The 17,125-nt window shown below is 46.4% G+C and overlaps 10 non-coding genes across 10 annotated transcripts; all 10 read left to right on the forward strand.

Annotated features, from left to right (window-relative positions):
• The first annotated feature begins 1,350 nt into the window (after positions 1-1,350).
• On the forward strand, positions 1,351-1,541 carry LOC142252931 (U2 spliceosomal RNA). The gene has a single exon (XR_012726292.1). It is a non-coding gene; the product is annotated as a U2 spliceosomal RNA (small nuclear RNA).
• A 1,557-nt stretch (positions 1,542-3,098) lies between these two features.
• LOC142253540 (U2 spliceosomal RNA) lies at positions 3,099-3,295 on the forward strand. The gene has a single exon (XR_012726790.1). It is a non-coding gene; the product is annotated as a U2 spliceosomal RNA (small nuclear RNA).
• Positions 3,296-5,559: 2,264 nt separating this feature from the next.
• Positions 5,560-5,752, forward strand: LOC142253104 (U2 spliceosomal RNA). The gene has a single exon (XR_012726424.1). It is a non-coding gene; the product is annotated as a U2 spliceosomal RNA (small nuclear RNA).
• A 1,384-nt stretch (positions 5,753-7,136) lies between these two features.
• Positions 7,137-7,327, forward strand: LOC142252526 (U2 spliceosomal RNA). The gene has a single exon (XR_012725900.1). It is a non-coding gene; the product is annotated as a U2 spliceosomal RNA (small nuclear RNA).
• Positions 7,328-8,707: 1,380 nt separating this feature from the next.
• Positions 8,708-8,898, forward strand: LOC142252527 (U2 spliceosomal RNA). The gene has a single exon (XR_012725901.1). It is a non-coding gene; the product is annotated as a U2 spliceosomal RNA (small nuclear RNA).
• Positions 8,899-10,279: 1,381 nt separating this feature from the next.
• On the forward strand, positions 10,280-10,470 carry LOC142252528 (U2 spliceosomal RNA). Its single transcript, XR_012725902.1, has one exon. It is a non-coding gene; the product is annotated as a U2 spliceosomal RNA (small nuclear RNA).
• A 1,380-nt stretch (positions 10,471-11,850) lies between these two features.
• On the forward strand, positions 11,851-12,041 carry LOC142252529 (U2 spliceosomal RNA). The gene has a single exon (XR_012725903.1). It is a non-coding gene; the product is annotated as a U2 spliceosomal RNA (small nuclear RNA).
• A 1,381-nt stretch (positions 12,042-13,422) lies between these two features.
• Positions 13,423-13,613, forward strand: LOC142252846 (U2 spliceosomal RNA). Its single transcript, XR_012726212.1, has one exon. It is a non-coding gene; the product is annotated as a U2 spliceosomal RNA (small nuclear RNA).
• Positions 13,614-14,994: 1,381 nt separating this feature from the next.
• On the forward strand, positions 14,995-15,185 carry LOC142252530 (U2 spliceosomal RNA). Its single transcript, XR_012725904.1, has one exon. It is a non-coding gene; the product is annotated as a U2 spliceosomal RNA (small nuclear RNA).
• Positions 15,186-16,565: 1,380 nt separating this feature from the next.
• On the forward strand, positions 16,566-16,756 carry LOC142252531 (U2 spliceosomal RNA). Its single transcript, XR_012725905.1, has one exon. It is a non-coding gene; the product is annotated as a U2 spliceosomal RNA (small nuclear RNA).
• Positions 16,757-17,125: the final 369 nt, after the last annotated feature.

Here is a 17,125-nt window from a genome sequence, read left to right on the forward strand (position 1 = left end):
TCAATTCACCTGATTCATATTAGCCCGATTTAATGAATTGGAAGAAAGCATACGTCTTCATATGCACCTCAATACTTCCTCCTTTTGTTTTTTATCTTTCACACTTTTTACTTTCTTTATTCATCCAAATAGCAAACTCATCACCACTCAACCTGACCAACTCGACTATGTCCCGTGCTGCAGTATCTTGTTCTCTGTCTTATCTAGATCATTTGCAATTGAATGGAATAGATCCCTTTTGGACAAAGTGGATTCACCTGCTGCTGCAGTGACCACAGGTGTGATAAGATCTAGAATTGGCATCTGGTGCGATCTCTCCGCTTCCACTCCAAAGAAAGTTACCTGTTTATTCCTATCATGCATTGGTTTTTGGGGTTTTCTTTGAGCAATGATGATGTCTTGAGTGGGCTGTTGGCTCCCTCAGCTGGAGGAAGAGTTTGCTTGCTCTTGGACATTCTAAAAGAGAGGTCATGATAGACATTTAGCTTCTGAACCCAATTGGGGACAGTCATGGGTGATGAATGTTTTGCAACCTGCTGCGCAGCCTGATACCGCAATATAAGGAACGTCAAATACTAAGAATGGGCGGCCTATGAAAGAATTACTACTTTCATTAAGTACACTTAAACGGCTAATTGGGAATAGACAAACTGTAAAAAGCCCTCTGAGAAAGCCCCCCTCTAACCTTTGTTAGTAAGCTTTTCTGTAGTCTGCCTGTTGATGTATTTTCCGTTTGAACAGTGCACAACATGAAGAGACGGAACACTGGCGGCTTGTCACAATGCCCCCCGCTGACATCACAATAGCGCTGCTGCCTAGAAAGCTAGCTGCGCAGCAGAAGTTTCTCTTTGGGTGGGAGGTGGGCTAGTGGAAGGAGGGGGCAAGCTTTTTTTTTTTTTTTTTTCTCGGGTGGTAGGGGGATGATAGGAGAAGGGATGCGGGTGGTGAGATGGGTACAGAGGGCAGGGTTTGGGGCTGGGAAGGGAAAAGATTAGGGTTTGGGGATGATGAAAGGGCTTTCTACGGGTAAGGATGGCAAAGGGTGGCAGTGACGGAAAGTCAGGCAACCTGTCCTGTCCGTCTTTTTGTATCATGAATTGAAAAGACTGCAAGGGGGAGGGGAGTTGCTTGCGCCCAAAAGGAGGAGTTATTCAGATTCATTGCAGTGGGCGGCGGCTGCAAAACGCACCATTCTTCTTGTTTTTGCTCTGCAAAGCAGCCTTTTCAAGGGTTGGCTTGGGTGACAAAATGTCTTGTGTAGGCGTGGGTTTGTCTCCCTCTCGCTCTCTCTCCCTAAGATGTGTCCGGCATAGGCCAGGGTGCCACTCGAGGCCCAAACCAATTCTGGTTATCGCTTCTCGGCCTTTTGGCTAAGATCAAGTGTAGTATCTGTTCTTATCAGTTTAATATCTGATACGTCACCTATCTGGGGACCATATATTAAATGGATTTTTAGAACAGGGAGATGGAAAAAGAGCTTGCTCTGTCCACTCCACGCATTGACCTGGTATTGCAGTACCTCCAGGACCGGTGCACCCCTTCTTAACCCAGTTTCCAAAAGCAGAACTCAATTCACCTGATTCATATTAGCCCGATTTAATGAATTGGAAGAAAGCATACGTCTTCATATGCACCTCAATACTTCCTCCTTTTGTTTTTTATCTTTCACACTTTTTACTTTCTTTATTCATCCAAATAGCAAACTCATCACCACTCAACCTGACCAACTCGACTATGTCCCGTGCTGCAGTATCTTGTTCTCTGTCTTATCTAGATCATTTGCAATTGAATGGAATAGATCCCTTTTGGACAAAGTGGATTCACCTGCTGCTGCAGTGACCACAGGTGTGATAAGATCTAGAATTGGCATCTGGTGCGATCTCTCCGCTTCCACTCCAAAGAAAGTTACCTGTTTATTCCTATCATGCATTGGTTTTTGGGGTTTTCTTTGAGCAATGATGATGTCTTGAGTGGGCTGTTGGCTCCCTCACCTGGAGGAAGAGTTTGCTTGCTCTTGGACATTCTAAAAGAGAGGTCATGATAGACATTTAGCTTCTGAACCCAATTGGGGACAGTCATGGGTGATGAATGTTTTGCAACCTGCTGCGCAGCCTGATACCGCAATATAAGGAACGTCAAATACTAAGAATGGGCGGCCTATGAAAGAATTACTACTTTCATTAAGTACACTTAAACGGCTAATTGGGAATAGACAAACTGTAAAAAGCCCTCTGAGAAAGCCCCCCTCTAACCTTTGTTAGTAAGCTTTTCTGTAGTCTGCCTGTTGATGTATTTTCCGTTTGAACAGTGCACAACATGAAGAGACGGAACACTGGCGGCTTGTCACAATGCCCCCCGCTGACATCACAATAGCGCTGCTGCCTAGAAAGCTAGCTGCGCAGCAGAAGTTTCTCTTTGGGTGGGAGGTGGGCTAGTGGAAGGAGGGGGCAAGCTTTTTTTTTTTTTTTTTTCTCGGGTGGTAGGGGGATGATAGGAGAAGGGATGCGGGTGGTGAGATGGGTACAGTGGGCAGGGTTTGGGGCTGGTAAGGGAAGGGAAAAGATTAGGGTTTGGGGATGATGAAAGGGCTTTCTACGGGTAAGGATGGCAAAGGGTGGCAGTGACGGAAAGTCAGGCAACCTGTCCTGTCCGTCTTTTTGTATCATGAATTGAAAAGACTGCAAGGGGGAGGGGAGTTGCTTGCGCCCAAAAGGAGGAGTTATTCAGATTCATTGCAGTGGGCGGCGGCTGCAAAACGCACCATTCTTCTTGTTTTTGCTCTGCAAAGCAGCCTTTTCAAGGGTTGGCTTGGGTGACAAAATGTCTTGTGTAGGCGTGGGTTTGTCTCCCTCTCGCTCTCTCTCCCTAAGATGTGTCCGGCATAGGCCAGGGTGCCACTCGAGGCCCAAACCAATTCTGGTTATCGCTTCTCGGCCTTTTGGCTAAGATCAAGTGTAGTTTGGGAGGGTACTACCTTGGTTGGTGCTGAAAGGTGCCAGGGTATTGCACAACTGCTGGCCTTGGGGGAGTGTGCATCGTAGGATGTCATAGCCCTCTTGTGACGGACGGTTACCTGGGCAACGAGAGGCGGTCACTTTATTATTTTCAAACTCATCCTTCAAAAAAAAAAAAAAAAAAAAAATATGTTCTTATCAGTTTAAAATCTGATACGTCCCCTATCTGGGGACCATATATTAAATGGATTTTTAGAACAGGGAGATGGAAAAAGAGCTTGCTCTGTCCACTCCACGCATTGACCTGGTATTGCAGTACCTCCAGGACCGGTGCACCCCTTCTTAACCCAGTTTCCAAAAGAAGAACTCAATTCACCTGATTCATATTAGCCCGATTTAATGAATTGGAAGAAAGCATACGTCTTCATATGCACCTCAATACTTCCTCCTTTTGTTTTTTATCTTTCACACTTTTTACTTTCTTTATTCATCCAAATAGCAAACTCATCACCACTCAACCTGACCAACTCGACTATGTCCCGTGCTGCAGTATCTTGTTCTCTGTCTTATCTAGATCATTTGCAATTGAATGGAATAGATCCCTTTTGGACAAAGTGGATTCACCTGCTGCTGCAGTGACCACAGGTGTGATAAGATCTAGAATTGGCATCTGGTGCGATCTCTCCGCTTCCACTCCAAAGAAAGTTACCTGTTTATTCCTATCATGCATTGGTTTTTGGGGTTTTCTTTGAGCAATGATGATGTCTTGAGTGGGCTGTTGGCTCCCTCACCTGGAGGAAGAGTTTGCTTGCTCTTGGACATTCTAAAAGAGAGGTCATGATAGACATTTAGCTTCTGAACCCAATTGGGGACAGTCATGGGTGATGAATGTTTTGCAACCTGCTGCGCAGCCTGATACCGCAATATAAGGAACGTCAAATACTAAGAATGGGCGGCCTATGAAAGAATTACTACTTTCATTAAGTACACTTAAACGGCTAATTGGGAATAGACAAACTGTAAAAAGCCCTCTGAGAAAGCCCCCCTCTAACCTTTGTTAGTAAGCTTTTCTGTAGTCTGCCTGTTGATGTATTTTCCGTTTGAACAGTGCACAACATGAAGAGACGGAACACTGGCGGCTTGTCACAATGCCCCCGCTGACATCACAATAGCGCTGCTGCCTAGAAAGCTAGCTGCGCAGCAGAAGTTTCTCTTTGGGTGGGAGGTGGGCTAGTGGAAGGAGGGGGCAAGCTTTTTTTTTTTTTTTTTCTCGGGTGGTAGGGGGATGATAGGAGAAGGGATGCGGGTGGTGAGATGGGTACAGAGGGCAGGGTTTGGGGCTGGGAAGGGAAGGGAAAAGATTAGGGTTTGGGGATGATGAAAGGGCTTTCTACGGGTAAGGATGGCAAAGGGTGGCAGTGACGGAAAGTCAGGCAACCTGTCCTGTCCGTCTTTTTGTATCATGAATTGAAAAGACTGCAAGGGGGAGGGGAGTTGCTTGCGCCCAAAAGGAGGAGTTATTCAGATTCATTGCAGTGGGCGGCGGCTGCAAAACGCACCATTCTTCTTGTTTTTGCTCTGCAAAGCAGCCTTTTCAAGGGTTGGCTTGGGTGACAAAATGTCTTGTGTAGGCGTGGGTTTGTCTCCCTCTCGCTCTCTCTCCCTAAGATGTGTCCGGCATAGGCCAGGGTGCCACTCAAGGCCCAAACCAATTCTGGTTATCGCTTCTCGGCCTTTTGGCTAAGATCAAGTGTTGTATCGTTCGAAAAGGTGGTTTAAGGCTCCGGCCACCTTAGTACAATGATGCAATGCACACTGGAAGGTTGCGCTTGTTAGTACTTTGGGAGGATAGTATATCCATCTAGAGGAAACCATGGCCCTACCAGGATCGAGGCTATTAGACTGAGTAAGTGTGGGGGCTATGGTGCAATGTGCCCCAGGATTGACGACCCTGGAGTGAGTCTGAGCTTGCTGGCTTGGGACCCCGGCGAGCCTTGGGCTCTGTAGCACACCGTACCTTGCCCTTTCATACTTTCTGAGCATATTGCTCTATCCCGGCCTTCTGGCTAGGAAGGGAAATTTTTATAATCATGGTCGGAGGTCCGTTCAGCTTTGGGCTGAGAAACCAACACCCGGTTGGAGGTCCGGGTCAGCTTTGGCTGAGAAACCAACACCCGGTTGGAGGTCCGGGTCAGCTTCGGCTGAGAAACCAACACCCGGTTGGAGGTCCGGGTCAGCTTCGGCTGAGAAACCAACACCCGGTTGGAGGTCCGGGTCAGCTTCGGCTGAGAAACCAACACCCGGTTGGAGGTCCGGTTAGCCTTGGGCTGAGAAACCAACACCGGTTGACGGTCCGGGCAGTTTCGGCTGCGAAACCAACAACTAGTAGCTCTCTACTCCACTTGGGTAAGATGCCTGGATGGACGCTGGGAGCAACGACAAGGCTCAACCAGGCTTCGGCTTGGGGGAGCACCGAAGATCCCTGACCCTTGCTGTGGCCTTCTGGCTCGGAGGGACGGGGTTTTTTTTTGGGGACCCTCTCCTCACGGAGGGGTCCACACGAATCCTAGCCTTTGCACTGTTTTTGGTGTGACTTTGGTCATGCATTTTTTGCGGTGCTTTGGAAAGCTTCATTAAATCAAAAATCTGTTCTTATCAGTTTAATATCTGATACGTCCCCTATCTGGGGACCATATATTAAATGGATTTTTAGAACAGGGAGATGGAAAAAGAGCTTGCTCTGTCCACTCCACGCATTGACCTGGTATTGCAGTACCTCCAGGACCGGTGCACCCCTTCTTAACCCAGTTTCCAAAAGCAGAACTCAATTCACCTGATTCATATTAGCCCGATTTAATGAATTGGAAGAAAGCATACGTCTTCATATGCACCTCAATACTTCCTCCTTTTGTTTTTTATCTTTCACACTTTTTACTTTCTTTATTCATCCAAATAGCAAACTCATCACCACTCAACCTGACCAACTCGACTATGTCCCGTGCTGCAGTATCTTGTTCTCTGTCTTATCTATATAATTTGCAATTGAATGGAATAGATCCCTTTTGGACAAAGTGGATTCACCTGCTGCTGCAGTGACCACAGGTGTGATAAGATCTAGAATTGGCATCTGGTGCGATCTCTCCGCTTCCACTCCAAAGAAAGTTACCTGTTTATTCCTATCATGCATTGGTTTTTGGGGTTTTCTTTGAGCAATGATGATGTCTTGAGTGGGCTGTTGGCTCCCTCACCTGGAGGAAGAGTTTGCTTGCTCTTGGACATTCTAAAAGAGAGGTCATGATAGACATTTAGCTTCTGAACCCAATTGGGGACAGTCATGGGTGATGAATGTTTTGCAACCTGCTGCGCAGCCTGATACCGCAATATAAGGAACGTCAAATACTAAGAATGGGCGGCCTATGAAAGAATTACTACTTTCATTAAGTACACTTAAACGGCTAATTGGGAATAGACAAACTGTAAAAAGCCCTCTGAGAAAGCCCCCCTCTAACCTTTGTTAGTAAGCTTTTCTGTAGTCTGCCTGTTGATGTATTTTCCGTTTGAACAGTGCACAACATGAAGAGACGGAACACTGGCGGCTTGTCACAATGCCCCCCGCTGACATCACAATAGCGCTGCTGCCTAGAAAGCTAGCTGCGCAGCAGAAGTTTCTCTTTGGGTGGGAGGTGGGCTAGTGGAAGGAGGGGGCAAGCTTTTTTTTTTTTTTTTTTTTTCTCGGGTGGTAGGGGGATGATAGGAGAAGGGATGCGGGTGGTGAGATGGGTACAGAGGGCAGGGTTTGGGGCTGGGAAGGGAAGGGAAAAGATTAGGGTTTGGGGATGATGAAAGGGCTTTCTACGGGTAAGGATGGCAAAGGGTGGCAGTGACGGAAAGTCAGGCAACCTGTCCTGTCCGTCTTTTTGTATCATGAATTGAAAAGACTGCAAGGGGGAGGGGAGTTGCTTGCGCCCAAAAGGAGGAGTTATTCAGATTCATTGCAGTGGGCGGCGGCTGCAAAACGCACCATTCTTCTTGTTTTTGCTCTGCAAAGCAGCCTTTTCAAGGGTTGGCTTGGGTGACAAAATGTCTTGTGTAGGCGTGGGTTTGTCTCCCTCTCGCTCTCTCTCCCTAAGATGTGTCCGGCATAGGCCAGGGTGCCACTCGAGGCCCAAACCAATTCTGGTTATCGCTTCTCGGCCTTTTGGCTAAGATCAAGTGTAGTATCTGTTCTTATCAGTTTAATATCTGATACGTCCCCTATCTGGGGACCATATATTAAATGGATTTTTAGAACAGGGAGATGGAAAAAGAGCTTGCTCTGTCCACTCCACGCATTGACCTGGTATTGCAGTACCTCCAGGACCGGTGCACCCCTTCTTAACCCAGTTTCCAAAAGCAGAACTCAATTCACCTGATTCATATTAGCCCGATTTAATGAATTGGAAGAAAGCATACGTCTTCATATGCACCTCAATACTTCCTCCTTTTGTTTTTTATCTTTCACACTTTTTACTTTCTTTATTCATCCAAATAGCAAACTCATCACCACTCAACCTGACCAACTCGACTATGTCCCGTGCTGCAGTATCTTGTTCTCTGTCTTATCTAGATCATTTGCAATTGAATGGAATAGATCCCTTTTGGACAAAGTGGATTCACCTGCTGCTGCAGTGACCACAGGTGTGATAAGATCTAGAATTGGCATCTGGTGCGATCTCTCCGCTTCCACTCCAAAGAAAGTTACCTGTTTATTCCTATCATGCATTGGTTTTTGGGGTTTTCTTTGAGCAATGATGATGTCTTGAGTGGGCTGTTGGCTCCCTCACCTGGAGGAAGAGTTTGCTTGCTCTTGGACATTCTAAAAGAGAGGTCATGATAGACATTTAGCTTCTGAACCCAATTGGGGACAGTCATGGGTGATGAATGTTTTGCAACCTGCTGCGCAGCCTGATACCGCAATATAAGGAACGTCAAATACTAAGAATGGGCGGCCTATGAAAGAATTACTACTTTCATTAAGTACACTTAAACGGCTAATTGGGAATAGACAAACTGTAAAAAGCCCTCTGAGAAAGCCCCCCTCTAACCTTTGTTAGTAAGCTTTTCTGTAGTCTGCCTGTTGATGTATTTTCCGTTTGAACAGTGCACAACATGAAGAGACGGAACACTGGCGGCTTGTCACAATGCCCCCCGCTGACATCACAATAGCGCTGCTGCCTAGAAAGCTAGCTGCGCAGCAGAAGTTTCTCTTTGGGTGGGAGGTGGGCTAGTGGAAGGAGGGGGCAAGCTTTTTTTTTTTTTTTTTCTCGGGTGGTAGGGGGATGATAGGAGAAGGGATGCGGGTGGTGAGATGGGTACAGAGGGCAGGGTTTGGGGCTGGGAAGGGAAGGGAAAAGATTAGGGTTTGGGGATGATGAAAGGGCTTTCTACAGGTAAGGATGGCAAAGGGTGGCAGTGACAGAAAGTCAGGCAACCTGTCCTGTCCGTCTTTTTGTATCATGAATTGAAAAGACTGCAAGGGGGAGGGGAGTTGCTTGCGCCCAAAAGGAGGAGTTATTCAGATTCATTGCAGTGGGCGGCGGCTGCAAAACGCACCATTCTTCTTGTTTTTGCTCTGCGAAGCAGCCTTTTCAAGGGTTGGCTTGGGTGACAAAATGTCTTGTGTAGGCGTGGGTTTGTCTCCCTCTCGCTCTCTCTCCCTAAGATGTGTCCGGCATAGGCCAGGGTGCCACTCGAGGCCCAAACCAATTCTGGTTATCGCTTCTCGGCCTTTTGGCTAAGATCAAGTGTAGTATCTGTTCTTATCAGTTTAATATCTGATACGTCCCCTATCTGGGGACCATATATTAAATGGATTTTTAGAACAGGGAGATGGAAAAAGAGCTTGCTCTGTCCACTCCACGCATTGACCTGGTATTGCAGTACCTCCAGGACCGGTGCACCCCTTCTTAACCCAGTTTCCAAAAGCAGAACTCAATTCACCTGATTCATATTAGCCCGATTTAATGAATTGGAAGAAAGCATACGTCTTCATATGCACCTCAATACTTCCTCCTTTTGTTTTTTATCTTTCACACTTTTTACTTTCTTTATTCATCCAAATAGCAAACTCATCACCACTCAACCTGACCAACTCGACTATGTCCCGTGCTGCAGTATCTTGTTCTCTGTCTTATCTAGATCATTTGCAATTGAATGGAATAGATCCCTTTTGGACAAAGTGGATTCACCTGCTGCTGCAGTGACCACAGGTGTGATAAGATCTAGAATTGGCATCTGGTGCGATCTCTCCGCTTCCACTCCAAAGAAAGTTACCTGTTTATTCCTATCATGCATTGGTTTTTGGGGTTTTCTTTAAGCAATGATGATGTCTTGAGTGGGCTGTTGGCTCCCTCACCTGGAGGAAGAGTTTGCTTGCTCTTGGACATTCTAAAAGAGAGGTCATGATAGACATTTAGCTTCTGAACCCAATTGGGGACAGTCATGGGTGATGAATGTTTTGCAACCTGCTGCGCAGCCTGATACCGCAATATAAGGAACGTCAAATACTAAGAATGGGCGGCCTATGAAAGAATTACTACTTTCATTAAGTACACTTAAACGGCTAATTGGGAATAGACAAACTGTAAAAAGCCCTCTGAGAAAGCCCCCCTCTAACCTTTGTTAGTAAGCTTTTCTGTAGTCTGCCTGTTGATGTATTTTCCGTTTGAACAGTGCACAACATGAAGAGACGGAACACTGGCGGCTTGTCACAATGCCCCCCGCTGACATCACAATAGCGCTGCTGCCTAGAAAGCTAGCTGCGCAGCAGAAGTTTCTCTTTGGGTGGGAGGTGGGCTAGTGGAAGGAGGGGGCAAGCTTTTTTTTTTTTTTTTTTCTCGGGTGGTAGGGGGATGATAGGAGAAGGGATGCGGGTGGTGAGATGGGTACAGAGGGCAGGGTTTGGGGCTGGTAAGGGAAGGGAAAAGATTAGGGTTTGGGGATGATGAAAGGGCTTTCTACGGGTAAGGATGGCAAAGGGTGGCAGTGACGGAAAGTCAGGCAACCTGTCCTGTCCGTCTTTTTGTATCATGAATTGAAAAGACTGCAAGGGGGAGGGGAGTTGCTTGCGCCCAAAAGGAGGAGTTATTCAGATTCATTGCAGTGGGCGGCGGCTGCAAAACGCACCATTCTTCTTGTTTTTGCTCTGCAAAGCAGCCTTTTCAAGGGTTGGCTTGGGTGACAAAATGTCTTGTGTAGGCGTGGGTTTGTCTCCCTCTCGCTCTCTCTCCCTAAGATGTGTCCGGCATAGGCCAGGGTGCCACTCGAGGCCCAAACCAATTCTGGTTATCGCTTCTCGGCCTTTTGGCTAAGATCAAGTGTAGTATCTGTTCTTATCAGTTTAATATCTGATACGTCCCCTATCTGGGGACCATATATTAAATGGATTTTTAGAACAGGGAGATGGAAAAAGAGCTTGCTCTGTCCACTCCACGCATTGACCTGGTATTGCAGTACCTCCAGGACCGGTGCACCCCTTCTTAACCCAGTTTCCAAAAGCAGAACTCAATTCACCTGATTCATATTAGCCCGATTTAATGAATTGGAAGAAAGCATACGTCTTCATATGCACCTCAATACTTCCTCCTTTTGTTTTTTATCTTTCACACTTTTTACTTTCTTTATTCATCCAAATAGCAAACTCATCACCACTCAACCTGACCAACTCGACTATGTCCCGTGCTGCAGTATCTTGTTCTCTGTCTTATCTAGATCATTTGCAATTGAATGGAATAGATCCCTTTTGGACAAAGTGGATTCACCTGCTGCTGCAGTGACCACAGGTGTGATAAGATCTAGAATTGGCATCTGGTGCGATCTCTCCGCTTCCACTCCAAAGAAAGTTACCTGTTTATTCCTATCATGCATTGGTTTTTGGGGTTTTCTTTGAGCAATGATGATGTCTTGAGTGGGCTGTTGGCTCCCTCACCTGGAGGAAGAGTTTGCTTGCTCTTGGACATTCTAAAAGAGAGGTCATGATAGACATTTAGCTTCTGAACCCAATTGGGGACAGTCATGGGTGATGAATGTTTTGCAACCTGCTGCGCAGCCTGATACCGCAATATAAGGAACGTCAAATACTAAGAATGGGCGGCCTATGAAAGAATTACTACTTTCATTAAGTACACTTAAACGGCTAATTGGGAATAGACAAACTGTAAAAAGCCCTCTGAGAAAGCCCCCCTCTAACCTTTGTTAGTAAGCTTTTCTGTAGTCTGCCTGTTGATGTATTTTCCGTTTGAACAGTGCACAACATGAAGAGACGGAACACTGGCGGCTTGTCACAATGCCCCCCGCTGACATCACAATAGCGCTGCTGCCTAGAAAGCTAGCTGCGCAGCAGAAGTTTCTCTTTGGGTGGGAGGTGGGCTAGTGGAAGGAGGGGGCAAGCTTTTTTTTTTTTTTTTTCTCGGGTGGTAGGGGGATGATAGGAGAAGGGATGCGGGTGGTGAGATGGGTACAGAGGGCAGGGTTTGGGGCTGGGAAGGGAAGGGAAAAGATTAGGGTTTGGGGATGATGAAAGGGCTTTCTACGGGTAAGGATGGCAAAGGGTGGCAGTGACAGAAAGTCAGGCAACCTGTCCTGTCCGTCTTTTTGTATCATGAATTGAAAAGACTGCAAGGGGGAGGGGAGTTGCTTGCGCCCAAAAGGAGGAGTTATTCAGATTCATTGCAGTGGGCGGCGGCTGCAAAACGCACCATTCTTCTTGTTTTTGCTCTGCAAAGCAGCCTTTTCAAGGGTTGGCTTGGGTGACAAAATGTCTTGTGTAGGCGTGGGTTTGTCTCCCTCTCGCTCTCTCTCCCTAAGATGTGTCCGGCATAGGCCAGGGTGCCACTCGAGGCCCAAACCAATTCTGGTTATCGCTTCTCGGCCTTTTGGCTAAGATCAAGTGTAGTATCTGTTCTTATCAGTTTAATATCTGATACGTCCCCTATCTGGGGACCATATATTAAATGGATTTTTAGAACAGGGAGATGGAAAAAGAGCTTGCTCTGTCCACTCCACGCATTGACCTGGTATTGCAGTACCTCCAGGACCGGTGCACCCCTTCTTAACCCAGTTTCCAAAAGCAGAACTCAATTCACCTGATTCATATTAGCCCGATTTAATGAATTGGAAGAAAGCATACGTCTTCATATGCACCTCAATACTTCCTCCTTTTGTTTTTTATCTTTCACACTTTTTACTTTCTTTATTCATCCAAATAGCAAACTCATCACCACTCAACCTGACCAACTCGACTATGTCCCGTGCTGCAGTATCTTGTTCTCTGTCTTATCTAGATCATTTGCAATTGAATGGAATAGATCCCTTTTGGACAAAGTGGATTCACCTGCTGCTGCAGTGACCACAGGTGTGATAAGATCTAGAATTGGCATCTGGTGCGATCTCTCCGCTTCCACTCCAAAGAAAGTTACCTGTTTATTCCTATCATGCATTGGTTTTTGGGGTTTTCTTTGAGCAATGATGATGTCTTGAGTGGGCTGTTGGCTCCCTCACCTGGAGGAAGAGTTTGCTTGCTCTTGGACATTCTAAAAGAGAGGTCATGATAGACATTTAGCTTCTGAACCCAATTGGGGACAGTCATGGGTGATGAATGTTTTGCAACCTGCTGCGCAGCCTGATACCGCAATATAAGGAACGTCAAATACTAAGAATGGGCGGCCTATGAAAGAATTACTACTTTCATTAAGTACACTTAAACGGCTAATTGGGAATAGACAAACTGTAAAAAGCCCTCTGAGAAAGCCCCCCTCTAACCTTTGTTAGTAAGCTTTTCTGTAGTCTGCCTGTTGATGTATTTTCCGTTTGAACAGTGCACAACATGAAGAGACGGAACACTGGCGGCTTGTCACAATGCCCCCCGCTGACATCACAATAGCGCTGCTGCCTAGAAAGCTAGCTGCGCAGCAGAAGTTTCTCTTTGGGTGGGAGGTGGGCTAGTGGAAGGAGGGGGCAAGCTTTTTTTTTTTTTTTTTTCTCGGGTGGTAGGGGGATGATAGGAGAAGGGATGCGGGTGGTGAGATGGGTACAGAGGGCAGGGTTTGGGGCTGGGAAGGGAAGGGAAAAGATTAGGGTTTGGGGATGATGAAAGGGCTTTCTACGGGTAAGGATGGCAAAGGGTGGCAGTGACGGAAAGTCAGGCAACCTGTCCTGTCCGTCTTTTTGTATCATGAATTGAAAAGACTGCAAGGGGGAGGGGAGTTGCTTGCGCCCAAAAGGAGGAGTTATTCAGATTCATTGCAGTGGGCGGCGGCTGCAAAACGCACCATTCTTCTTGTTTTTGCTCTGCAAAGCAGCCTTTTCAAGGGTTGGCTTGGGTGACAAAATGTCTTGTGTAGGCGTGGGTTTGTCTCCCTCTCGCTCTCTCTCCCTAAGATGTGTCCGGCATAGGCCAGGGTGCCACTCGAGGCCCAAACCAATTCTGGTTATCGCTTCTCAGCCTTTTGGCTAAGATCAAGTGTAGTATCTGTTCTTATCAGTTTAATATCTGATACGTCCCCTATCTGGGGACCATATATTAAATGGATTTTTAGAACAGGGAGATGGAAAAAGAGCTTGCTCTGTCCACTCCACGCATTGACCTGGTATTGCAGTACCTCCAGGACCGGTGCACCCCTTCTTAACCCAGTTTCCAAAAGCAGAACTCAATTCACCTGATTCATATTAGCCCGATTTAATGAATTGGAAGAAAGCATACGTCTTCATATGCACCTCAATACTTCCTCCTTTTGTTTTTTATCTTTCACACTTTTTACTTTCTTTATTCATCCAAATAGCAAACTCATCACCACTCAACCTGACCAACTCGACTATGTCCCGTGCTGCAGTATCTTGTTCTCTGTCTTATCTAGATCATTTGCAATTGAATGGAATAGATCCCTTTTGGACAAAGTGGATTCACCTGCTGCTGCAGTGACCACAGGTGTGATAAGATCTAGAATTGGCATCTGGTGCGATCTCTCCGCTTCCACTCCAAAGAAAGTTACCTGTTTATTCCTATCATGCATTGGTTTTTGGGGTTTTCTTTGAGCAATGATGATGTCTTGAGTGGGCTGTTGGCTCCCTCACCTGGAGGAAGAGTTTGCTTGCTCTTGGACATTCTAAAAGAGAGGTCATGATAGACATTTAGCTTCTGAACCCAATTGGGGACAGTCATGGGTGATGAATGTTTTGCAACCTGCTGCGCAGCCTGATACCGCAATATAAGGAACGTCAAATACTAAGAATGGGCGTCCTATGAAAGAATTACTACTTTCAATAAGTACACTTAAACGGCTAATTGGGAATAGACAAACTGTAAAAAGCCCTCTGAGAAAGCCCCCCTCTAACCTTTGTTAGTAAGCTTTTCTGTAGTCTGCCTGTTGATGTATTTTCCGTTTGAACAGTGCACAACATGAAGAGACGGAACACTGGCGGCTTGTCACAATGCCCCCCGCTGACATCACAATAGCGCTGCTGCCTAGAAAGCTAGCTGCGCAGCAGAAGTTTCTCTTTGGGTGGGAGGTGGGCTAGTGGAAGGAGGGGGCAAGCTTTTTTTTTTTTTTTTTTCTCGGGTGGTAGGGGGATGATAGGAGAAGGGATGCGGGTGGTGAGATGGGTACAGAGGGCAGGGTTTGGGGCTGGGAAGGGAAGGGAAAAGATTAGGGTTTGGGGATGATGAAAGGGCTTTCTACGGGTAAGGATGGCAAAGGGTGGCAGTGACGGAAAGTCAGGCAACCTGTCCTGTCCGTCTTTTTGTATCATGAATTGAAAAGACTGCAAGGGGGAGGGGAGTTGCTTGCGCCCAAAAGGAGGAGTTATTCAGATTCATTGCAGTGGGCGGCGGCTGCAAAACGCACCATTCTTCTTGTTTTTGCTCTGCAAAGCAGCCTTTTCAAGGGTTGGCTTGGGTGACAAAATGTCTTGTGTAGGCGTGGGTTTGTCTCCCTCTCGCTCTCTCTCCCTAAGATGTGTCCGGCATAGGCCAGGGTGCCACTCGAGGCCCAAACCAATTCTGGTTATCGCTTCTCGGCCTTTTGGCTAAGATCAAGTGTAGTATCTGTTCTTATCAGTTTAATATCTGATACGTCCCCTATCTGGGGACCATATATTAAATGGATTTTTAGAACAGGGAGATGGAAAAAGAGCTTGCTCTGTCCACTCCACGCATTGACCTGGTATTGCAGTACCTCCAGGACCGGTGCACCCCTTCTTAACCCAGTTTCCAAAAGCAGAACTCAATTCACCTGATTCATATTAGCCCGATTTAATGAATTGGAAGAAAGCATACGTCTTCATATGCACCTCAATACTTCCTCCTTTTGTTTTTTATCTTTCACACTTTTTACTTTCTTTATTCATCCAAATAGCAAACTCATCACCACTCAACCTGACCAACTCGACTATGTCCCGTGCTGCAGTATCTTGTTCTCTGTCTTATCTAGATCATTTGCAATTGAATGGAATAGATCCCTTTTGGACAAAGTGGATTCACCTGCTGCTGCAGTGACCACAGGTGTGATAAGATCTAGAATTGGCATCTGGTGCGATCTCTCCGCTTCCACTCCAAAGAAAGTTACCTGTTTATTCCTATCATGCATTGGTTTTTGGGGTTTTCTTTGAGCAATGATGATGTCTTGAGTGGGCTGTTGGCTCCCTCACCTGGAGGAAGAGTTTGCTTGCTCTTGGACATTCTAAAAGAGAGGTCATGATAGACATTTAGCTTCTGAACCCAATTGGGGACAGTCATGGGTGATGAATGTTTTGCAACCTGCTGCGCAGCCTGATACCGCAATATAAGGAACGTCAAATACTAAGAATGGGCGGCCTATGAAAGAATTACTACTTTCATTAAGTACACTTAAACGGCTAATTGGGAATAGACAAACTGTAAAAAGCCCTCTGAGAAAGCCCCCCTCTAACCTTTGTTAGTAAGCTTTTCTGTAGTCTGCCTGTTGATGTATTTTCCGTTTGAACAGTGCACAACATGAAGAGACGGAACACTGGCGGCTTGTCACAATGCCCCCCGCTGACATCACAATAGCGCTGCTGCCTAGAAAGCTAGCTGCGCAGCAGAAGTTTCTCTTTGGGTGGGAGGTGGGCTAGTGGAAGGAGGGGGCAAGCTTTTTTTTTTTTTTTTTCTCGGGTGGTAGGGGGATGATAGGAGAAGGGATGCGGGTGGTGAGATGGGTACAGAGGGCAGGGTTTGGGGCTGGGAAGGGAAGGGAAAAGATTAGGGTTTGGGGATGATGAAAGGGCTTTCTACGGGTAAGGATGGCAAAGGGTGGCAGTGACAGAAAGTCAGGCAACCTGTCCTGTCCGTCTTTTTGTATCATGAATTGAAAAGACTGCAAGGGGGAGGGGAGTTGCTTGCGCCCAAAAGGAGGAGTTATTCAGATTCATTGCAGTGGGCGGCGGCTGCAAAACGCACCATTCTTCTTGTTTTTGCTCTGCAAAGCAGCCTTTTCAAGGGTTGGCTTGGGTGACAAAATGTCTTGTGTAGGCGTGGGTTTGTCTCCCTCTCGCTCTCTCTCCCTAAGATGTGTCCGGCATAGGCCAGGGTGCCACTCGAGGCCCAAACCAATTCTGGTTATCGCTTCTCGGCCTTTTGGCTAAGATCAAGTGTAGTATCTGTTCTTATCAGTTTAATATCTGATACGTCCCCTATCTGGGGACCATATATTAAATGGATTTTTAGAACAGGGAGATGGAAAAAGAGCTTGCTCTGTCCACTCCACGCATTGACCTGGTATTGCAGTACCTCCAGGACCGGTGCACCCCTTCTTAACCCAGTTTCCAAAAGCAGAACTCAATTCACCTGATTCATATTAGCCCGATTTAATGAATTGGAAGAAAGCATACGTCTTCATATGCACCTCAATACTTCCTCCTTTTGTTTTTTATCTTTCACACTTTTTACTTTCTTTATTCATCCAAATAGCAAACTCATCACCACTCAACCTGACCAACTCGACTATGTCCCGTGCTGCAGTATCTTGTTCTCTGTCTTATCTAGATCATTTGCAATTGAATGGAATAGATCCCTTTTGGACAAAGTGGATTCACCTGCTGCTGCAGTGACCACAGGTGTGATAAGATCTAGAATTGGCATCTGGTGCGATCTCTCCGCTTCCACTCCAAAGAAAGTTACC

Source organism: Anomaloglossus baeobatrachus, chromosome 9 (genome assembly GCF_048569485.1).
Source record: "Anomaloglossus baeobatrachus isolate aAnoBae1 chromosome 9, aAnoBae1.hap1, whole genome shotgun sequence".
In the NCBI taxonomy this organism is placed as follows: domain Eukaryota; kingdom Metazoa; phylum Chordata; class Amphibia; order Anura; family Aromobatidae; genus Anomaloglossus; species Anomaloglossus baeobatrachus.